General features: G+C 41.1%; 1 pseudogene; it reads right to left on the minus strand.

Moving 5' to 3' along the window:
- Positions 1-302: 302 nt before the first annotated feature.
- Positions 303-13,258, minus strand: LOC147423154 (uncharacterized; annotated as a pseudogene).
- Positions 13,259-25,269: the final 12,011 nt, after the last annotated feature.

Here is a 25,269-nt window from a genome sequence, read left to right on the forward strand (position 1 = left end):
CTAGCAAAGCTTCACACTGATGGAAGTAAAGCTCAATGCACATGCCAGCCTCCTGCCAAAAACCCAAACTCAAGCATGCCTTCAATCCAAGGCTGATAATGTGGCTCATTATAGCTTCTCAACATCCACTACGTGCTTGGAATAAGTGATGACATAGATGATAGGACTAAAGGTTCTCTTCCTGCATAGGGAATCTCATTGATGCCATTTGGAAAATCCCATCTTCCCCTTAAAAACAAATCTTTTTAGCTCTTCTTTGTCCCCCCAACAGTGCAGGCACAAGCTTCTGGAGGAGACCTTCATCACGGCGATGAATTGAAGAGCCGGCATAATGTCTGCGCCTTCTGGTTCTTACCTTGGAAAAACGTGAACTTTTGTGTGCAATTCACAAAGCAGTTGTCCACAAAGCTTGCGGACATGGAGTGATCCGAAGCCACGTGCATAAAAGGTGCTGGAAGTGGGCCTGTCAAGTAATTTCCATCCAGCATGTCTCAAGCGGCTTCATGTCCTCTGCATTGGCTATTGCCTTCACCCCATAACTTGGTGGGATAACCCCATGAAAGAAGTTATACCGCAAAGAGAGTGAGGCTAGCTCTTTCATCCATGCAAAAATGTTGGGGAGAAGCTTAGGTCTAACACCACCATTGGGCTCTTCGCAACATGCTTTGGATGTGCCCTTAGCTGGATCAGCTTATTCATTGACAGATTTAGTTGTTGCAATGTTGCATGAGCCAACATAGCATCACCGACACACCGGATGAATGCATTGTTGCTTACATCGAGCACATTAAGCTGGTTGAGGGTTGCTATGCTTTTGGGTAGCTTGCAAGAAAATTCATTGTTTCTCAAACACACTAAACATAAGGAGGGTGGTATCTGCCTTGGGAACGGGCCTGACAACCGGTTGTTGGACGCATCTAGCATTTGTAAGAGACCCAACTTCCGGAGATCAGGAAAGGGCCCACTTAGCTGGTTTCTTTCAAGCTGCAACTCTGTGAGGGAGGAGAGCTTGTTCAGAAAGGGGGGTATTGAGCCCACCAGCTTGTTATGCGCAAGATTAAGGCTTTGTAAGTTGTGAAGCATCAAAATGCTGTCAGGTATGGATCCACTCAAATTGTTGAACGAAAGGTCAAACATCATGAGTTGGGAAAGCATGCCGATAGAAGCAGGGATTTCAGCCCCGAGTGCATTCCCAGGCATGCGCAAGAAGCGCAGACTAATGAGGTTGCCCAGCCAAGGGGAGAGTACCCCTACATAGCCAGCATCGTCCAACTGCAAGCTTGTGACTCTTTCATAAGCATCCATCGATGCATTAGGAAAGAACGATGTATGTCCCCCACTTGTGCAGTCTATCCCACATGTGAATTGCTCTCCAAACCTGCTTGTACATGGGTCTACATTGAAATCCCAACTGCCAACACACGATGTTGTATCGATTGTCGCCCCATCAATGCTGGCTTTCACTTCTTTGAGGGCTTCAATGTCGTTAGGGTCTGTGATGGCACTCACTTGGGTACCAGTGTCACAGCTCAAAAGAAGTCCATGTCGATGTGGTGGCAAGATGCAACTCTGTGATGCCCTCAGGTGACAATGACGTAAACTCGCATGCCTTCTCCACAGAGTTAATGCACTCCTCAGCAGGCTGCCCTTATTTCCTCCTCTATCGCATGGAGTCATGTCGTTCTGCAGCCCCCGTCTTCACACAAAGCCCACTGGCCGTCCACGTGGACGCCATCCATCAAAGGACACCCAACCCGGCCCAACACTAAGGCCTTTCTTGAGCAGGCCAAAAAAAGTACAGGCACACACAAACACACAGAGAGGTGTCCCTTGAAAAGATAAATCCAAATTTACCTTTACCTATGTGTGTGTGTGTGTGTGTGTGTGTGTGAGAGAGAGAGAGAGAGTAGGGACTCCGTCTCATCAAGAATACCCTTGCCCTTCAAATGTTCAATATATTATAGTTTTCTTAGCATTATAGTGTAATTTTTAAAGGGTAGCTAAAATTTTTCACCTGTAGAAAATACACAAAATGCCTTAAAATGAGTAAAATGCATAGCAAAAACCATCCCTAACATTGGCATCCAAAATGGGGAGAGAGATTTTTGAGAGAGAGAGAGAGAGAGAGAGAGAGAGAGAGAGAGAGAGAGAGAGAGCAGGGAATCCGTCTCACCAAGGGTACCCTTGTCCTTTAAATTTTTAAGATATTATAATTTTCTTCACTTTATAGGATAATTTTTAAAGTGTAGGTAATATTTTTCACTCGTAAAAAACGGACAAAACGCCATAAAATCGGTATAATGCTTGACAAAAACCAACCTTGACACTGGCTTTCCGAATGGGAAGAGAGATTGCTTTGTTGACGGGCCTTTTACCAGTGTTCTGATGTTTTTTATTTTATTTTTAAAAGTTAAACTATAATGGGTTATGTTTAAAAATCTATGAATCCTCTTAATTTAAGAGAGAGAGAGAGAGAGAGAGAGAGAGAGAGAGAGAGAAAGGGGACAAATTTTTTAGCACCAAACTAATGACGCACCAAAGACAAGGCGAGAGAGAGAGAGAGAGAGAGAGAGAGAGAGAGAGAGAGAGAGAGAGAGAGAAAGAGAGATCAAAATGTTTAAGGATGTAGGAACAATGTAAAGAGATAGTAAAGTTCTATAAGAAAAATCTTTTAACAATTAAATAAAGAAGAACAATAGAAGACACTTTTTAATGCTATAGAAAAGTCCCAAAAGATATATCCGACAACATGGGTGAGAATAAAGTTATTCATGTTGCATTCAGTGATTCTCTCTCTCTCTCACGCACACATATGTATGTATATATATGTATATACACACATATATGCGTATATATATGTGTATGTGGTAGACATATACATACATACTTGTATATGTGTGTGGAGAGAGAGAGAGAGAGAGAGAGAGAGAGAGAGAGATTAACTTATGCATGTCATCTATGTATCATTTCCATTTTATAAGAGGCTTTAAATATTTGAAATAATTTGGGATTCTTTTTTATAATGCTAGAATTAAAAACTTTCCTAAATGCTTGATATATTCACGCATAACCCTCCCCTTCTACCCCTACATAGTGCCAATGAGAGAGGATGCTCACAGTCCAACATACCAACAAAGAGCGGCGGGTTTGTGTGTGTCTCACTTGAGTGGTGATGTGTGTGTCCAAGCCCTTGATACTCTTCCTCCCTATTGAGATGCACACCTAAAGTACTAATAAAACTTATAATTTAAGACAACCCCCTTCCACTTTCGCCCTTTCGATCCCAGGTTTACGGTGTCAAGCATTTCCTTGGCCATGATAGCCTAAGCTTGGTCCTGTTTAGCCAATGACACCATAAATTTGGCACAAAGGGCATCAACATGGGATACAGGGTTAAGAATGCAGAGCCCCCCTTGGTCTACCGGGCGAGCAACTACCTCCCATCTAACCCACTTCCATGGCCGGGAGGTTTTTGTGTTGTTCTTCCAAAGAAACCTTTTCACTGGTTTTAAGAATTCTTTCCAGCTACACTTAGCCATCTTGAGCTAAGCCAAATGGTTTGTATGGTATATATTGTGCCTAAGGGAGTAGGCTCAAGCATGTTAATGGTTGAATACAATCTCTTCTCTCAAAGAGGACATGCTTTTGTAATTTGGGAAGAGAGACATCAATGATATGCATGATTTTAGGTCACAAACTCAATTTTACACCATGTCCTTCAATTTAGCATAATAGCCACAAATTCTACAAAAATAAACACTTGAACGACCTTACTTTGCTTTCATTTCTATCACATTTTAAGGTCCAAATGGAGTGAAAGTGGTCATGAACAAATAGTGTCCACCTTCTCATACTAAACTGCTTATTCATTGTTTTGATTAGGTAAAGATGAACACCATTACCATGCTTGTGCATAAAACATAGATATAGATGCAAGTGAGGCATCCAAAGAGTGACATAGATGGAAGGGTCAATCACATTCTTGATATATGAAGAAAACCAACTCCTCTCTTTGAACCTTGAAGCTTTTATAGTACATTGGAAACTATGGAAATCTTTTCAAAACTCCACTCTTAGACATGAAAAGTTTTATGATTACACAATGTAATAGTTATAGGCCTTCAACTCTCAATTCTTGCTAGCTTACATAGTTTGTACTTTTTCACTTGGTAGCACTTTGCCAACTCTAGGTAGACTAAGGGAAAGATTTCCTTCCTATTATATAGGAGGTTATGATTTTCACTACTATCATGTCTTGCTCACAAGAAAGACACAAAGAATAGAAGCAAGTAAGGGAGTGGAGAAAAGCAAGTAAGGGAGTGGAGAAGAGACATTGAATCCAATTTTGTTCCAATTGTTAAAACCCATTCTAGAGCCCAGTTCATTTTCAAGCAAAGCTTTAGGATTGTGTTGACTTATCTTAGTTTTCATCTCTTCACACCATGCTAAATTATCTTATATGTTTGATCAAGCTTGGTAGCATTGTTGGACCAAGATAGACCAAAAGGAGGACTCTCTCTCTCTCTCTCTCTCTCTCTCTCTCTCTCTCTCTCTACACCCCAATAGAAGTAGAGCACTCCTAATTTTTTCTAGCACCTCATGAAAAATAATGCCTACGAGAGGATCCCAAGCACTTGGTATCAAAGAATGCTTTGCATTATATTACATATATTCATGTTTGTTAGAATCTATCAAGAGGTTGCGTCACACATCATTTTTAAAATGCAACAAACTATACATGTAGGAAGCGTAGCTCAGTTGGTGAGACCTTTGTGATGTAACCCCAAGGTTGAGGGTTTGAGGCTTGTGGGTTGTGTTCTCTTGGGTGTATTCTTTTTTCCTATTGGGAGGTGGTTCCCACAGTTGCCCCTCGAGGGTGTAATGTATAACAACGTTGTGCAATTGTAAATACATGATATGTGTAAAGTTTCTCCCTACTACCGTCACCACACTCAAATTGTAGAAAGAATGCAATAGACTATACATGTAGGAAGAGAGTATTGATAGTCTTCCACTTGGAAGAAAAAATAGTCTTATGAAAATAGAGGTGTTGGTTGCAGCAAGGGCGAGTCATATACTAGTACTATATATAATCGAGCTTAAAATTATTGAGGAATGAGAGGGCCTCCACTTGTGATTCATTGTTTCAATTCAAAGAAATCCTTACAAAATGTGCGAGTCATATACTAGTACTATATATAATCGAGCTTAGAATTGTTGAGGAATGAGAGGGCCTCCACTTGTGATTCATTGTTTCAATTCAAAGAAAACCTTACAAAATGTCTCATTGCTGTGAAGCTTGGAACTTGTGACCTTTTCCACTTTCAACCTTTTAGCCCGATAAGTTCTTTTGCAAAACTCACAATTGTGAGTGAATTATATTGATCAACCCAAAAAATTACAAGGTCTTGTCAGGCTCGTATTGAGCCATGACATCATCCAGGGACCATAATTACATCGGCTATCAGGGCAGCCACCCCTACCAACCCGCCCCCTTATCCTTGATACACAAGGTCTATAATCTTTTAATTATCGATGTTCTTTTGAGATTTTTTAATTACTGATGGAAAAATTCCCCCGTCCTAGGCATTCCATCTGCTGACAACAAGGCACAAGTAGTCCTAGACCAATCCTCCGAGTGTTGCTTATGCCCGAGCGCCCATATTAGCACTTTGCTTTCTTGTATAATTTATGCCAAGCTTGCCACCTCAAAACCTCCTTCAAACACACGGCGGTTCCTTTTCTGCCATACATTATGTAAGAAGAAGTACCTGACAATTTGAGTAGTACTGATGAGGAGGACAAGACTACCTGAATTCTTACCTGCAAGGAATAGATCTGTCTTGAAAAAACCAATTTTCCATGTTCTTTGGATCCACTTGCATATTTTCCCTACGAGGATTTTGATAGTTGGGCATTCCATGAATAGGTGGGCCAGATCTTCACTAGCCAACCTGCACCCCAAGCATCGATTTGACCCAGTCCCTCTCTCCTGAATCTTCACCTTCATTGGTAGAGCACCCCAAATTACGTTCCATAAAAATACCTTCATGTGCTGTGGAATCTTTGGCTTCTAGATGCTCTCCATTACTTGCTCCCACCTTTCCTCCGGCCATTGTTTTTTCCTTATCTTGTTAAGGGGGCTAGACCAATTATTCGTATGCATCATTGTATGATAAATGCCTTTAGGATGGGGTTTCCAAAAGAGATTCCTTCCAGGCCATTTTTAGGCATTCCAATCATACTCTGAATCATAGATTGGCATCACTATATTGTCAAGCTCTTTCATCACTTTGTGGACAAGCAAGGCCTCCAAGATATTAAGTTGGTACCGGGTAACCATAAGGTCAATGGTTTTCCAACTCTTGTTGCCATTGTCCTAGAAGTGCCCAAGTCGATTCAGACCCTTATTATTCAGCTTCCTGGCTGTCTCTATCTAGTAGGGAATTTTTGTCGGATCTACTACTTTGGAAAGCCAGGGGGACCAATGCAAAATGGAGTTCTTGAAGAATCTCGTTTCTTCCCTCCACTTCAAGACTCCTGCTGCTCTATTGCATTTTCTTACCAATTCTCCTGAGCTGCTCCCCCAGTCTTAGGGTAGACCACGTCGGGGCTAACAATTTGTCATGAACCTCCACCTCTCTCTACTTTCCACCTTTCTAGCTAAGTTTAGTTGTTTCTATCATATCTCTGATCATAATAGTCCAAACTTGATCCTGTTTAGCCAAGGAAACAAAAACTTTGCCGCAACAAGCTTCTGCATGGGCCACATGGTTGAGAATTCCAAAGCCTCCTTGATTCATCGGCCGAGCAACTAATTCCCAACGGGCCTATTGTTATGCCCTGGAGGATTTCTGTTGTTTTTCCATGAAAACCTTTTTTGACTTTTTTAAGCACCCACTCGTATCTTTGCTTCTGAGTTACGTCCACCCCCAAGGGGGCTCCCACCAAGTTTTTTTAAAAAAAGGGGTTGACTCTACTTTTCTTTTTGGAGGCACACTTTCCTTTTGCTTTTGAAAGCCAGCTGAACTTTGGTTCTTAAAGGCCAATGACCATAAAAAAATAAAATTTAGAGAACTATTCGTATGTGCCAACGATTTCAAAAAAGCGAAAAATCGTTGTGTAGGCAATAAAAGAAAACCAAAATGAAGGAAGGGCTCCACAAGTTAAAAAAAAAAAGAAAAATCGTTGTGTAGGCAATAAAAAAAAACCAAAACGAAGGGAGGGCTACACAAGTAGTGTTGTAAACGATAGGCCATGCAAAGGCGGTCCGTGCATGCACCTTCTATTCCATCCTTTACTACCAGTTTTTGTAGCGCTAGGTTTGTTCAAAGGTTGGTCGCCCTTGCTAGTGGGTCTGTGGTTGCCGTCTCCGAGCCACTAATGTCGTCATCTTGACGATATCAGTGTTGGTCCTCTCTGTAGTTTTCTATGGTATGCCCGTTGTTTCTACCCCTATTGTATGGAGCCATCGTCATAGCTTGCTGATCCAAGGGTCAAAAGTTGCAGTCTTTTGTGCTTGGTTGAGAGACTGGAGCTGCTTGCAATCACTGTGCCACAGAGAGAGAGAGAGAGAGAGAGAGAGAGAGAGAGAGAGAGAGCGCCACAGGAGGACAAGCTCTTTGTGTGTGCACTGCTATGTCTTTTCGGGTTCTATGTTTGCAATAGATAGGCAAACAAAAATGATGCAGAGGTAGAGGCAAGTGAGGGCAATGAAGCTGGTCGCGGGTGAGGGGGCAATGGTATATTCGAGAGTATCTCATAAACTAATGAATTCTTTTAATATCGAGCGAGGATGTATACTCGTATGGACACTAGCAAATGTTTATTGGATTACTTCAAGGAAAACTTGGAATCCAGCCATGGTTTTATAATTTTAGCCTATTAAAAATACACTACAGCCTAATTTTTATCGAGCACCAAACTCGAAGAGCCCCAAAATGGAAGGATACTGTTTGTATGCACACTAGCAAAAGTTTACCGGTTTACTTCAAGGCAAACTTGGATTCTAGCGAGGATTTTGCAATTTTAGCCTATTAAAAATACACTAAATCCTAATTATTGTCAAACACCAGAGTCGAATAGCCCAAGGTGGATGCATGAGAGAGAGAGAGAGAGAGAGAGAGATCTCAAAGAGGGTGCTGAATCTTTTTACTTGATCAAAATAACTTTAAAGTAAATAAGGGGTACAGTAAAAACTCTTTTGATTTTTTGTTTTTAGGTCAAAATTTGAAGAATTGATGGTATTTATACTAAACCTTGCAAAATTTTGATGGTTTTCTTCAAGGTAAGTTTGGAATCTATATGGGATCTTACAATTTTGGTTGAAAATACAATAAACCTCGGTTTTTTGCAAACATTGATTTTGAATAGCCCCGAAGTGGAAAGGGATGCCAGACGTAGAAATCTATCTTAGAGACCTCAAATCTTTAACATGACAAGTCTTAATTTCAAGAGTTCGGTTTTAAGAGGGAATTATGATAACCAATCCACCACACTCAATCGTTATTATAGTTTCCTCGTTTTATTCACTGAGAGAGATGTCATTAAGGATCTACTTGATGAGTCTCGACCTCAAAACTCTGTGTGTGTGTGTAAGAGAGAGAGAGAGGGGTGGGGGGAGGAGGGGGGGAGGGTTGGGGGAAGAAGAAGGGAATTTTTATTGATCCAAATAAATATCAAAGATCTACTCGACAAATCTTTAGCTCAAGATATGATGAGAGAGTGAGAGAGAGAGAGATGTCATCTTCCTAGAGTGATTAAAATAATTACAATCCACCCTCTCCACTAATGTGCATACGGACACACACACACCTATTAATATGTGTGTGTGTGTGTGTGTGTGTGTTGTGTGTGTGTGTGTGTGTGTGTGTGATCCAATGGCCATGCTTTTCTTGGCCGCAACAATGCAATGTTTGAAAATGACCATTTTGTTAGCTTATTGGTCTTTTCCAAAGACTTAGATTGATATTTTAATTAATCATTATAGAAAAAATAAAATAATAAATTTTAATTAAGAATAAACACCACTCATGAAAGAAACAATATAAATAACACGAAACAGAGATTACATCCGACATAACATTGGATACCAACCATCCCCCTCAATCAATCTTTTGAGTATTTGCGTTCCATCTCTTATTATGATGAATTCATTCAGCTTTACAAGAAGAAACATGATTATGTATGGAGTTTTTGCACACTGATGTATGGGTTCTGCAGACTATATCCATTGGTGGGTGTTGGTGTATGTCGCATTGACTGATGACCAAAAAGGAAAACTTTGGTGTTTGCCATGAAGGAAAAAAGTGAGGTGTTCACTTTCATAATATCAAGATTATGGTTGAAATATGTACTATAACTTGTATCCCTTCGTATGATGATACCTCTAGCCTGCTCTTTTTCAGCCCTTTCCTCATCAAGTACATCATGTACATCTACATCAGTAATAGGCTGATCTAAAACATTTTCAGAAACCCCCATAGGCTGTACATTTGCCTCATTGGAACTTACACTCGTATTTCCACCACTGAAAAGAGGCAACAAAGTGTCATAAATGTCATGTGAGCACTGTCTCTAGTACATGACAGCAAGGGCTGAATAGAATCTTCCACAAACACTACATCCCGTGAAACCAGAATACATTTTGTTTGCGGATTACGATACAAACTAAGTTTTTCAGTACTTTCACTTTAAAAACAAAAATACACCTTGACAGCCATTCCAATTTCCAATTTTCTGCGCTGCACTTGTGGCACCAAAGCATATGCCAAACAGCCAAAAACACGCATGTGCTCAATAGAAGGCTTTCTATCATGCCATGCTTCATATGAAGTAATAGACTGCAAAGCTTTCGTAGGACACCTGTTAAGTACATAAGTGGCACACATGATGGCCTCAAGCCAAAAAGAATGTGGCAAAGCTTGACTTTTGACCATACATCGTGCCATTTCCGTCAGTGACCTTTTTTTCCTCTCAGCAACACCATTTTGCTGAGGTGTATAAGACACTGTACATTGGTGTTTTATCCCACGACTAGCTAGAAATGCATTAAATTCATGAGACATATACTCCCCCCGTCCATCGGAACGGAGGGTGCCCATAGTACATTTTGAGACATTTTCAGCCATAGCCAGAAATTGTTTAAAGCACATAAAAACTTCGGACTTCGCTTTAAGTAGAAATACCCATCCATGCTTGGAGTAATCATCAACGAAAGTCACAAAGTACAGGTACTTGGCCAAGGACGGAGTTTGCATGGGCCCACAAACATCACTATGCACAAGCTGCAACCTGCATGTGGCCCGAACTGAACCATCCTTTGGAAACTTAGAACGCTGCATCTTACCCAAAATATAGCCTTCACAAACATGTTTGACAGGTGCTTCAAGAGGTGGCAAAGAAGCAACCATATCAGATTTCTGCAAACGCAGCAAACTACCAAAATTCAGATGACCAAAACGTGCATGCCAAAGTTTTGCAGCTGAAATAGCCCTTGAATCTGCAACAACATTTGCAAAATTTTGTCCACACTTGTCATACAAAGTGAGCTTATACAGCCCAAGGCACAAAAGGCCAGATGCAACAATTTTATCACCAAAACTGAGATCATGAACTGTACATCTGTCATCCACAAATTTGACTACAAGTCCAAGTCTAGCAAGTGCGGATACATACAAGAGATTCTTCTTGATCCCAGGTACATAAAGTGCATCAACAAGTGTGAAAGAACTGCCATTAGCAGCAGTAAGCACAATCTTTCCAACTCCCTGAACTGGATAAGAGGCATTGTTGGCACAAGTGACTGAATTTCCATGAGGGACAAACTCGAGAGAGGTAAACAATTCACGATGTGAGGTAATGTGCTTTGTAGCACCACTGTCGAAATACCACACATGTGAATCATGGACAGCAGGATTGTAAGTGCACTCTGCGCTAAAAGCCCATTCTGCATCAACATCAGCATCACAGTCTCCTTTCACAGAAGACTCAACAATGGCTGCATTTGTAGTGGAACCACCCTCTTTTTTCTTAGCCTCTTTGGCCTTCAACTTAGGACACGACTTAATCAAGTGATCATTAGCTTTACAATAATGGCAACACATCTTCTTTTTGCCCTTATCACCAGAATTGTCAGACGAAGTGCTGCCAGCAGAAGCATTAGGAACAGAAGTTTTGCCACTCGCAGCAGAACCATAAGAAGTGGCTGCATTACTGTTACCACCCTTTCTTTGAGAAGCAATAAAAGCCTGTTCAACTGCATGCTGCCTAGTCCTGTTTTTTCTGGAAAGTGACTCTTGCAACAGCAATGTGCATAATGCATCAAACTTGATAACTTCAGGATTTCCTTGGGTCATCAGTCTCCAAGTACTAGCAAAAGTCTGGTAGGAATCTGGTAAGTCATCAAGAACAGTCTGCACAAGGGAACTGTCTGAAATGACTTCACCTACAGAAATAAGGTGCTCATTGATATCCTTGACACTAGCAAGGAAAGTGTCCATATCATCTTCCTCATGCATAATCTTCGACTCTAGCTCTTTATGCAGCAAAGCAATTTTAGCCTCATTGCGACTTGCATAAAGACCAGCCAAAATATCCCAAGCCTGTTTTGCAGATTTCGCTGAACGAATGTGAGGAACAATGGTGCGCTTCACAGACAACGCAATCAATGCATGAGCATGTGCATCCTTAACATCCCAACGAGCTTGTTCTGCCGTAGGCAAAACAACTCTAACAGCAGCAATCCTTGCAGCAAGACGTGCAACATCCTCAACATCGCCTACATCCTTAGAACCAGGACGTATATCAATGCCCTGCACAATGTTCCGGACGCCCTTTGACACAAGAATGTTGCATCATATAAGCCCACATAGGGTAATTGTCCCCATCCAACCTGTCCTCAGCAGCAAACATCTTGAACACATCTGTGTTGTTGTTGTCAGCCATGGTAAATGCTGCACCTGATGTGAATACTGCCAGAAAATAGGAGAAACGAAGCGGGAACAACACGTGCTATATAGCACAAACCATAGAAGATTGTAAGGCACCTATTATGCAGAAAACGACACTGACAGAAATTTTGCACAAAATGACGAAATAGCCTGTGCAGTACTACCTGTAGTGGAAACGGAGGCCGAAATGAGCCCAAATCAAAAATCTGAGCAGACCATGCTCTTCGAGCATGCCCGAAATATTTGTCGACCTACGAACGCTCGCCAAAGTTCACTGAAATCGGAGAAAGTGAGCAGGCGTATACTGGCGCAACTGGCGACTAAGCCCTGGATGACGCAACCTACTCTGATACCAATTGTTGGAATTAGTGACATACTGTTGTAATAGACTACCCCCTCAAAGAAGACACTCCACGGTATCATCTCTTATTTGTAAGCGAAAGGCATAATATTGCTTTTGACTCATTGTTTTTCCATCTGTAGTCTGTAAATAAAGATGCCACCCATCCTCTCCACTTGGAAATAATAAAATATACAATAAGGACATGTAAGCTCGATGCATATTGGAGATTATTTTCAAGCCCCCGTGTCGAAAATTCAGTACAATGTGGCGATAGCCAATATTTCTATCATCCCCTTTGTCCTGGCATAATTGTAGCAACCTTCGAACCCCTTGGAGCAAGATATTGCCAACCATCACAACGATGCTCCGCAATAACCATCCTCATATTGGGTACAATAGCATCTCCAGACAATAAAGCAGCATATCGTAGAGCATTTGCATAGGGATTTACTCTATGCATCATCAATTGTAAACACTCTAGAATACTACGATCTAAATTTGAAACATGATGCAATCTGTTGCTCAACTCATGTTCGGTATCAAAAAAATATAATTGTGCAAAGCGTGGAACTTCATTTTGTCCTTCAATAGGCGCTAAAGAACCAATGCTATGATAGACAGAGCCATGAACCTTAAAAGTGTATACACCTCTCCCACCATAATTAATAGTCTCATCGATATGGGCACTAAGAGACACAAACGCCAATGCATTATTGTATCCCCGAATGTTTTGTAAGAACTGTCTACTTCTTGTTGTGGTTGAGCTCATCAAATCTTTCAATTCATTTGGTGGCTCCTTCAAAGGAAGTAATCGAACTCTTCCATCGTAGCAACAATATTTATCCACAAATATTTGGATAGTCTTTCGTTTTTCCTTCCATGCCTTTGCTCCACATTTGGAGCAAACAAAATCTAAGCTTCCTAAGTTGTGCAATACACACTTTTTGGATAGAACTGGTGCCATAGACTTGTGATGTAAAAGGAGAGACGTTGGATATTCAAAGCAGATGGAAAAAAAATGCTTTTCTACTTTAGAATAGTTTCCCTCTACTGTGTTCATTGTTGCCCCAACATTCATGGCTTCATAGTCTCCTTCATGTACATCATGTATGCTTTGCCTTTCATTGCACTCCAATAAAGTTCCAATAGTACTTTGTAGTGCATGCCTTGTTCTCTCTCATGCTATTTGGCGCCTCGCCTTTCGCGAATCATCACACAGTCGACTACGTCGTGCATGACCAGGTGATAAGCGTGGTCCAGATACCATCTATGAAATCAAGTGCAAATAGATCTCATATTATAATATAATATACTTGCTATAATTTTGGTCAATCACTAAAAGGACATTCTTATGCATAATAGAAAATCGATATAAAAAGGAACATCTAATTATATCCTCTAACCTAAATACATTTGACACATTGATAGTGACTCAATTAAAAAGTACAATTTGATGAAGATACAACATAACATTACATATTTTTACCATAAGTAGGACTAAATACATTTGACACAACGGCTTGACTCAATTAAAAAGAACAGTTTGATGAAGATACAACAAAACATTACATATTTCTACCATTAGTAGGATTAGTAGGATTAGATCGTTGAGAAACTTGACGCAGCTTTGGTCGAACTAATCTAGCCAAAGCACTTAATTTATTTGAGGTAGCTTGGATATCTGAAAGTCTTGAACCTTAAACCTTTGTCAAAGCACCAAGCTTGTTGACGATACTTCTCAATCCCGGCACAATTTGTCATAGATTATTGTCTTGCATTCGTCCTTTTGATTCACGTTGACTCCGCGAAGCCTCTTTTCGAAGATTCTCAATAGATGCCAATATCATCTTTTGAGAATCCTCAACTTTGGAAATTTTCTCTCTCATGTATGCCTCACTCTCTAGTCTCTGCAAGTTTGATGCTTTTGTCTCTTCTCGCAATTTCCATAGTATCCCACTTTCAATCTTCAATGCAGAGCTTAAAGTTTCAACCACATCCGAGACATTGGTTTGCATTGTCTCCATCCTATTGTTGCAGGAGGCTTTGATCTCTAGCAAGGTTTCAATAATTTTCTTCTTCGAATTCCACTCGACATTTTGAGCTGCTCTCTTTGCCGCACGCACGTTTCGAATACGAAGAGATAAAAGTATCTCCCGTTCATTAGCAGATGCACTATTCCTCCCGACATTTCGAGCTGCTCTCTTTGCTGCACGCACATTGCAAATAGTAGGAACAGATGACAGTATCTCCTCTTCACCCTCTGATGCACTTACAGCTATCCCAGAAGATATCAAGCCGTTGGTTGCAATAGCCAATGGAATGGCACAACTAATCTCCATTTTACTGTACACAAAAACCTAAAGTGGTTGCAAAGAGAAATGTGACAACCAAAGAGAAGGTTTGAATGCTTGTAAATTAAAAAGTAACCCTTGTAGAATATTCACTTTTTAAGTGCCTGCTATTTTAGAATTAAAAAAATACATCATCTCTATCTAGATGTGAAAAAAAACAAAGGATTGCATGAGAAGTGGAAAACAAACCAAAATGCTCATGAATCACTTTTGTTCAGTAGATAAAAGTTTTGCTCAATACATAATCAACCCCATCTACATTTGAAAATGGGAAAACAGTGTTTAGCACTGAGACGCTTGAAAATAGGCTCCTTATGATTCTCTATCTTATCAGGTCCTACAATGCTCTTTAGCGCATTAATTTTGCTATAAACTTGAGATATAGAACAACAACCTAACTCAGAATCAAGGTAGAGGGCATTTGAGTATCCCATCTTTACTCGAATCTGCAAAAGGCATAGGTTGTGAAACCATTGACTGGGATCATTCTGGATTCTGACAAACACCTGGTGAAAGGGTGTTCCATCTTGAGTCATGGAAGTGGGGTCGTAGGTTCTCCAAGCTTGTTCTATAGTAACACCCGGAAAGAAACCTCGAACAATGCTTTGAAAGAAGTTAGCTTTGTTTTTTGGAGAGTAGTGAATCATTATATGATTCATTACTATCTCCATCGCTTCCAATCCATGACCAAAACATTCAGCAGATACCCTAGGTGCCATAAAGTTCCTAAGGAAAAAAAGAGAGACATTGTAAGTGTAGTTGCTCTAGGACTTCATCCACAAAACTTGACTTTACAATATGTCTCTTTAAATAAGTCTGTTTCTAGGTTTGTTTCCTATCCCTCTCGCTCCCTCTCCATCTCTCTCTCTCTCTCTCTCTCTCTCTCTCTCTCTCTCTCTCTCTCTCTCTCTTTCACTCTATATCTAAAATTATAGGGTTCAGCCGCAGTACTGGATCTTTCAATCACACATGTTATTCTTGCTATCCAACCCTTTTTGAAATCTATAATGGTTTCACGTGATCTTCTATCCATGTGGTCACCTTTCGGTTATCAAACTATGGATTGTTTTGAACTGTAATGCATATGTAAATGCATTAGGAGAGAAGCATTAGTTCGCATTATATGGAAAGCAGATCAGTCCTTGCCTCTTTGGGACATCATCTATCACAATTACCAAAATCGGCATGATGTATAGAACAATCATGTGTTTTATCTTATTGTTAAGAATAAGATGTCGATTATCCAAATTCCCTCTTGAATTTCTTACAACAGGGCACTTATAATATCCTTGGGATCTTTTGAAACTATTCGTATGAGAGTGACAAACTGGTTATGTTAACTATCATTGGAATAGCATAGCTAGATTTGGAGGGCCTATCATTAGATAGATCCTTTAATACTTCCATAGACACGACCCTAAAAAACTCTTCCTTATTAGGGTGAAGACAAAGATACCATCTTAGTTCAGTATGAAGGATCTCTTGGGATTGCCTTTTGAGTATCATGCCTTGATTTTCAAGACTACGCAAGAATTTCTAAGGTCTATTGGAATTTCTCTAGGAACTTACATCAAGCCCGAGATCTTTGGAAACCCTCTCTATGACATTAAAATCTACATCTTTGGATGGAATTGTTACTCACATTTACCTCTCCCTATGTCCCTCCCTCCCTCCCTCCCTCTCGCTTATCTTTAATTTTATTCACTTTGGTCTTTCTCTCTCTCTCTCTCTCTCTCTCTCTCTCTCTCTTTGTTTGTGTGTGGTTGTGTAGCATGTACGCGTGTATGTGTGTAAGTACCTTTCAAACTCAGTTCATTTTCAACTTTTTGTCTCTCTATGTGTGTTTGTGTGTGTTCTCTCTCTCTCTCTCTCTCTCTCTCTCTCTCTCTCTCTCTCTTTGTTTGTATGTGTGTAAGTACCCTTCAAACTTAGTTCATTTTCAACTCTTTGTCTCTGTATGTGTGTTTCTGTGTGTTTTCTCCCTCCCTCTCTCTCTCTCTCTCTCTCTCTCTCTCTATTTGTTTGTGTGTGGTTGTGTAACATGCATGCGTGTATGTGTGTGAGTACCCTTCAAACTCAGTTCATTTTCAACTCTTTGTCTCTCTATGTGTGTTTGTGTATGTTCTCTCTGTGTGTGTGTGTGTGTGCGCGCGCTTAGTTCACGCCTACCACTTTAGGATCCCATACTACTTTTATCTTATCATTTTATCATTTCATTTTGTTACTCTGACTTTGTATCAGATTCAGCACATTGTAACCCTCTGGTCTCATAGGTCATTTTGGCCTTTTGAAGACATTAATATAACATTTCATTTCATTTTATTTCTCTCTCGATCAAGCACATGAGCTATGGAGATCCAGACAGCTATGTAGCTATGGGGCTACATAGCAAAGAGTACAACAGAGGATTTGAGCTGTACTCTCTCGATATCTAGAGTGCAAATGAGGATGGATTGTAGTAGTAGTAGTAGTATTTTTGTTCTACTCTTTTAGCACCATGACATGGTATCAGATTCACAGTTTTGTAACAGTTTGGACTCATAGTTGATTTTGGCCTTTGGAAGACGTTAACATAACATCTCATTTCATTCAACTTCGTTCTCTCTCTCTCTCTCTCTCTCTCTCTCTCTCTCTCTCTCTCTATCTTCACATTTTTTGTAACAGTTTGGTCTCATATGTTATCTTGGCCTTTTGACCTAATTGTGAAGATTAGTAGAACATTTCATTTCTTTCTCTCTATCTTCACATTTTTTCTAACAGTTTGGTCTCATAGGTTATTTTGGCCTTTTGACCTAATTTACCTAAGTTCAGGTCAAACATTCACAATTTTGTAACAAATTGGTCTCATAGATCATTTTGGCCTTTTGAAAGCATTAGTATAACATTTCATTTCATTTCATTTCTTTCTCTACTATGTAGCTATGGGGCTACATAGCAGAGAGTACAATAGAGGATTTGAGCCATACTCTCGATATCTAGAGTGCAAATGAGGATGGATTCTAGTAATAGTAGTAGTATTTTTGTTCTAGTCTTTTAGCACCCAGACATGGTATTAGATTCACAGTTCTCTCTCTCTCTCTCTCTCTCTCTCTCTCTCTCTCTCTCTCTCTCTCTCTCTCTCTCTCTCTCTCTGGTCCCATAGGTCATTTTGGCCTTTTAAAGACGTTAATATAAAATTTCTGAGCCATCTTCTCTCGATATCTAGAGAGCAAATGAGGATGGATTATAGTAGTAGTAGTAGTATTTTCTAGTTTTTTAGCACCTAGACATGGTATCAGATACATAGTTTTGTAACAGTTTGGACTCAGTTGATTTTGGCCTTTTGAAGACGTTAATATAACCTAATTTACCTAAGCTTTTAGCACCCAAACATGGTATTAGATTCACAGTTTTGTCTCTCTCTCTCTCTCTCTCTCTCTCTCTCTCTCTCTCGTCTCATAGGTCATTTTGGCCTTTTAAAGACGTTAATATAACATTCCTGAGCCATCTTCTCTCGATATCTAGAGTGCAAATGAGGATGGATTATAGTAGTAGTAGTATTATTTTCTAGTTTTTTAGCACCCAGACATGGTATTAGATACACAGTTTTGTAACAGTTTGGACTCATGGTTGATTTTAGCCTTTTGAAGACGTTATATAACCTAACTTACCTAAGTTTAGGTCAAAACATTCACAATTTTGTAACAAATTGGTCTCATACATTAGTAGAACATTTCATTTCTTTCACTCTATCTTCACAATTATGTAACAGTTTGGTCTCATAGAACTTTTAGCCTTTTGAAAACGTTAATATCAATTCATTTCTATCTCTCTATCTTGTATTTTAATTTACCATTTCCGGTCACTTGTCAAATCTCTCTCTCTCTCTCTCTCTCTCTCTCTCTCTCAGCCGTTTTTTGACCTAGTAGACAGCAGTTCACTCTTTTGACCATAACTTGCTCATCCGAACTCCGATTTAGGTGATCTATAGCCTCAATCGAAGAGCACGAATCCCTCTACGCATTGATGTAAAGACAAAATTTTTCTGTGTAATGGAAGGCTTTGCTGTAACAGCATCTCAGAACTGAAAAAACTGTCAAAACTTTGCGTTTTTGTTGCCGACTTGAAGGCAATGTCAGACAAAACTCGCAAGGGTGGAAAAGCCACACTCGCCATGGAGAATGATGCAAAATCTCCAAGGAATTTGGATGCTAATCCAACCACATCATCTACAACAACGGAAGCAATGATCATGGCTTACTTGATCTCGTTACAAGAAACCGTCAACAAACAAGGTGAAGAGTTGCGCGCACTTGCAATGGAGAATGGTACTTTAAGAGTTCTCGTTGTGGAGAATGAGCACCTCAAGAAGGTTCTTGAAATGCAAACAACACGCTTGATGCATCTTGAGACTGAAGTTCAAGAATGTAAACGCTCTCTTGTTGACATGAATGTATTGAAAGAGCGCTTGAGCAAAGTTGAGAGTGATCATGTATTGAAAGAGGAAACAATAGATACAATACGACATGATGTATGTGAGATGAGAAATGCATCCAAATCATGGGCTGATATATGTAAGGATAATGTGGTTTCTACATCTCCTATCACGCAAGCCGTTGTCCAAGCAAAGAATGTAGAGAATGTGGACACTCAAGAATTGCACGAACGACAAAAACGCTCAAAGAACATCATCATTCGTGGAATCAAGGAGGAAAGCATGGAAACACCCCAATCTCTTGCAGTTGCTATTGAAGAGTTTTTTGCTACACACTTTGGCATGTCAGGAATCATGGCTTATGGTGCACATCGAGTTGGAAAACAAGGAGTCCCTCGCTCGGGAGAAAGACCTATTGTATGTACCATGGCTGATGAGGTAAAGAGAAAGATCATCCTTGACAATGGTTGGATCTACCTCAAAGGAACGGGTTGTAATGTATATGAGGATCGCACTCTTATGCAACAAAATGTACGTCGCAAAGCATATGAGGAAAGAAGCAAGAAGGTTAAGGTATCATCTCATGAAGAGAAGCCACTTGAGGAGGATGCAAGTCCACCCAACAAATAGGGACACATGATCTATGAGACCAACTCACGCTTGCGAATAAGCTTTGGGAATTGTAACGGGTATCCATGGAATGCGGGAATTGGCATTGATGAGCTTACCAATGACTCCGATGTGATACTTCTTGTCGAAACATGGGAGCATGATGCGCAACGAATTCTTGGATTTGACAAATACGATGTGCATTCTTTGATGTGGGCAAAAAATGCAAAGCAACGAAGAGGCCAAGGAGGCGTAGCATGTATGACCAAAAAGGGTTTGAAAGATGTTTCCATTGTCAAAGAAGATAAGTATAAACGCTACTTATGGCTGAAAATCAGCCCACCAAATGGTCAAGTCATGTTTGTGGCCGGTTGCTACATTCCTCACTATGACTCCAACTTTTATGCTTGCTTGAATATGGATAGAGATCAGCCCTTTGTTGAACTAGAGGAAGACATTGCTCATTACAAGGATCAAGGTGAAGTCATTGTTTTTGGAGACATGAATGCTCGCACAAATATGCTACAACACGACACACAACAAGTAGACATGCCGCATGTCTCAAGAAGAATGGATGACTCATACATGTATAATCGAAGTTCTAATGATGCAAAAGAAGTGGATCACTATGGAAAGTCACTTCTACATATGTGCAATAGTACCGGAATGCTCATTGCAAATGGTGTATCTCTATGGCAAGGCACCAATGACTTTACATGTAGAAAGCACAACGGTGCTAGCGTGATTGACTATATGTTGTTCTCGGAAGCCACTCTAGAATGCATACAAAGCTTTACACTTGGTGAATGGAATCCGGAATCGGATCATAGGATGTTATGTATTGACCTCAAGTGTGGTAAACGGCCCGAGCATGTAGCCTCCAATCATGATGTGAATCATTTGTACCTACGTCTAGACTTCAAACGAGCACTTATATATGCTGATATGGTGGACCAAATGTTAAGCATGATAGAGCATCAAGAGAGCCCAACATTAGAATGCAAGTGGAAAGTTTTCAAAGAGGTAATTTTCTCTTGTGCGAAGGAATGCTTTTCGGTGAAACACATGTCTTGCAAAAGGTCTAAGAAGGGTAGCACCAAGAAGAAATGGTTTGACATGGAATGTAGTCAAGTCCGAAAACACTTGCTAAGATTGGATGCAATCAAAGACAAGGAAGTTTACTTGGAATGTTCACACACATACAAAGCACTTGTTCAAAAGAAGAGGAGAAGGTGGGAAGTCGAAAAACAACTTCTTTTTGCACAAGAGAAAGCACATGCATGTGGCAAGTTTTGGCAAAATCTAAAAGGCAAGCACGTTGAGAGCTTTGGTGACTTGACTCTTGAGGATATGTATATGCATTGTAAGAATCTCTATGAGCAACCCAATGTTGATAAGATGGAGTGTTGTAGCTCCCTTCCGTTTATGTCTCCTTTCTTTACCGTTGAAGATGTATGCCGCGCGCTTGAGAAACTTGCTACTCGTAAGGCAGGTGACCTTCAAGGTGTCAAGACTGAAATGATAAAATGGACAAGCAAGAAAACACGATATTGGATATGCGATATTTTTAACCTTGCACTTCAGTATGGCATGCCTCATGATTGGAGTGCAAATTGGATCAAACCTTTGCACAAAGGAGGAGATGTAGACAATGTGAACAACTATCGCACTATAATGGTTGGTTCTTTAATGGCAAAGTTATTTGGATGTATCATGGAGATGAAGATAAGTGAATGGGCTGAAAATAATGGCAAACGTGCACTTGGCCAAGTAGGTTTTCGAAAGCATCATAGCACTATTGACCACCTTGTCACTCTTCGAGTTCTTATGGAAGCGTCTCGATTGAAAGGAAAAAAGTTGTATTGTTGCTTTGTGGACTTCAAGAAAGCTTTTGACATGGTACCGCGAGGAAATCTTTGGAGACGTATGCAAAGCCTTCAAGTGCCAAGAGAACTTATGCATGCAGTCTTTCGCATCTACCAAAAAGTGATATGTCGATTACGTATGGGAGATGGAATTTCAGAATTTTTTGCAAGCACTATTGGTGTCAAACAAGGATGCCCACTTTCCCCAACCCTCTTTGGGCTACTCATTGATGAATTGGAATGCATGGTTCTTGACTTTATGCAGCAAGAAGGCATAGAAGAGGTTAACATTGGAAATGCGGTGATCATGCTTTTGCTTTATGCCGATGATGTAGTGCTCTTGGCGCATACCTTAGAAGATGCACAAAAGCTTATGAGTGTCTTGGAACGCTTTTGCCTACATAGCGGGCTGATCGTGAATGGATCCAAAACCAAGGTTATGCTTGTAAAGACCCTCAATGATGAAAATCCATGCATTGTATATAACAATGAGAAACTTGAAGTGGTAGATCACTTCAAGTACCTTGGCCTTGAGGTTCCATCCAATCATAAATGGAAGGATTCTGCAATGCGTTGCTTGGAAGCCGGAAAGAGGGCCTATTATGCATTTGAGAACATGTGCAATGCAGGAGAGATCAAGTGTTGGGCTCTCAAAAAGTACCTCTTTGACACATTGGTGACACCGGTGCTTCTTTATGGAGTGGAGGTGTGGGGTGGAAGCATCGGGAAGTCTACTTGGAAAGAGTTTGAGAATGTCCAAAAGCGTTTTCTCACCAACTTTCTCCAATTCAAAACACAAACACCCTACATGCTCTTACTTCTTGAGTCCGGATTGCTTCCCATTGAGGTCTTGGGCATGCAAAGGGTTGTGGAGTACATGCGTAAGACACAACGTAGCCCTTTGCATCGACTTCCTAGAATCGCATATGAAGCAAGTCAAATGGTTCAAAAGACATGCAAGAGCAAAATACTAAGTTCGGGGTGGATGCTTGATATCAAGAAATGGTTTGGAAGATGGGATGCATGTCACTTGGTCAAGGATGCGTCGATCGACTCCCAAGTTAATGAGGCCTTCTTACAACGCCAATGTATCACGGCTTGGGAGAAATCCGGAGGTTCTCGCTTCAGCCATTACACCACACACGTTGCCCCAAACTACAAATCTCTCTTCTTCTGGGAACGAGGTAACCGAACCCATTCCTACATCCTTGAGCCCATCCCGTTGAGTGCGATCCGCACCATTGCCTCCATTCGGCTTAGCTCCCATTCTCTACGCTGCGAGACAACGTTGGGGCACTGGCGAGGAGTTTCATCGACTTTGCACCTTATGCCCTCGTCAAGTGCGAGAGAGTGAGTACCACACACTACTTGAGTGCTCAGCTTTTGACCACATTAGGTCCTCTTTTCCCCATATATTCAGCCATGATCTCTCCCTACATACCTTCCTCTCCCAACCACGATGTGGACTCTCTATTGCGACGCTCATTTCAGCCATTTTTGAGCATCGAGAGTCACTTATGAACTCCACTCACACCACGTGACATGTTCATTTGGTCCCATAGGTCATATTTGACCTCCCAGGACGATAATAGAACTATCTATCTCTCTCTCTCTCTCTCTCTCTCTCTCTCTCTCTCTCTCTCTCTCTCTCTCTCTCTCTCTGGTCTCATAGGTCATTTTGTCCTTTTAAAGACGTTAATATAACATTTCAATTTCAATTCATTTCATTTCTTTCCATTACATTAACCTAACTTACTTAAACATCTCTCTCTCTCTCTTAAATAATCAACAAATCAAATAATTAAATTGAAATAAAAATTAGCCAACACATTTTACCTGGCTGCACTAACTAGTTGAGCTGCTCACCACAGCACGACTCCACTCTCCTTGGTTTGCACACTTGCTGCCAACAATAAAAATATAGATTTTTAAGAGAGAGCTCTCTGCCATATTGCATGTGTCTCAAAAACAAACACACACACATATGGAGTCACCCAGTGGTGAAGACCAAGCCTGGCTCAGAGTAATGTAGGTTCCCTTGCCCCCTTTGTTCTCTCAAGGGATTATGCATAGACATTGCCTATTGCCTAATAAAAAAGAAAGAAGACGTAGCTTGAGCATGCACAGAGAGAGAGAGAGAGAGAGAGAGAGAGAGAGAGAGAGAGAGAGAGAGAGAGAGAGAGAGAGAGAGAGAGAGAGAGAGAGAGAGAGAGAGAGAGAGAGAGAGAGAGAGACGCCGGCATGCTTCTGCATGTGTGGCGGTGGCGACTCTCTGCAGCCTGCCCATGCCTCTAAAGGCAGTGGCGGAGCTCAACGTGCCCAACATGAGGAGGACAGTGGCGTGTGCATGCGTGCACCAATTCCATGGTGGGAGCAGGACAGAGAGAGAGCGGTTGTTTTTGGAGCAGGAGGGAGATTCTGCAGCAAGATGATCACGATGGCGGGAGCAGGAACGGAGAGAGAGCGGGAATGCAGGGTCGTTGCGGGAGCAGGAGGGAGACAGAGCTGGACTGCCGCTGCAACATGTTTGATGCCACTCCATCTTCAAGGTTGACGCCGCTGCAGCTGCAAGATAATGAGGTGCCTTTGATTTAAGGATTGCAGCAATTGTAGCACTCTCTCCATCCCCTTTGCAAGCGAGAAAGGGATAGCATCATTGCGTAGGTCTAGTCTCTGCATCATTGCGTGTGTGTGTGTGTGTGTGTGTGTGTGTGTGTGAGAGAGAGAGAGAGAGAGAGAGAGAGAGAGAGAGAGAGAGAGAGAGAGAGAGAGAGAGAGAGAGAGAGAGAGAGAGAGAGAGAGAGAGAGAGTGAGTGAGTAGAGAATGGCTGAAGCCTCATGCAGAGTCGCCTGTCAAGTTCGAGCTTCCGAAGGCTGCCATGTCAAGCTCAGCATCATCAGGCAGTCAAATCTATGGTGAAGCCTCATGCAGAGTCGCGTGTCGAGTTCGAGATTCCGAAGGCTGCCATGTCAAGTCAGCATCATCAAGCAGATTTGGCAGGTGCCCTGCTAGTGTGTGCGATAGTTTATGACGAAGCTTTGACATGACAGCTGCCTACGACGTGTGGAGGGACACTGCCGTGAGGGGGTGGGGGAGGTAGTGAGAGATGCAGACAAGCAAGTACATGCAAGCAAAGGGGGGGGGAGAGGAGAGAGAGAGACCATACCAAGCCTTCCTCCTCTGCGTCTCTCTCTCTCTCTCTCTCTCTCTCTCTCTCTCTCTCTCTCTCTCTCTCTCTCTCTCTCTCTCTCTCTCACAGCAGGGAATGCACCGCCGCTAATGACTAAATGAGGTTCTCTCTCGTGAGTCGCTTGTACTTCACTGAGATCAGAAGGAATATGAGGTACTGAGAGGCTCATGAGGTTCCCTACAGCATACTTGAATGTCCTTCAAGTCTTTGGAGTATTTGAGAATACGACCTACAAATAGTGCTTTCAATGATGGAATTGCATCAGGTACCAACGAGTATGCACATGCACCTCTCTATGGTAGGCACCACGATGGCTTGAGTGACCCCTTGATGGTTGAAGATAAGTATGCAACGAACATAGACTTCTACATTCTGAGATGCACCAAGGCAAAGTGGTCGACAATGAAAGGGAAATATTAAGGGGCATGAAGCATTGACAATGTGTAAATCTACTATATCACGTGCGTCAAAGGGGTCTTTTGAAAATCCCTTATCTGTGAAATTGAATAAGATCACAACATACTTTTTGCTATTCAACTTTGTTT

The sequence above is a fragment of the Adiantum capillus-veneris genome, chromosome 26 (assembly GCF_014529385.1).
Source record: "Adiantum capillus-veneris isolate H3 chromosome 26, ASM1452938v2, whole genome shotgun sequence".
Classification (NCBI taxonomy): domain Eukaryota; kingdom Viridiplantae; phylum Streptophyta; class Polypodiopsida; order Polypodiales; family Pteridaceae; genus Adiantum; species Adiantum capillus-veneris.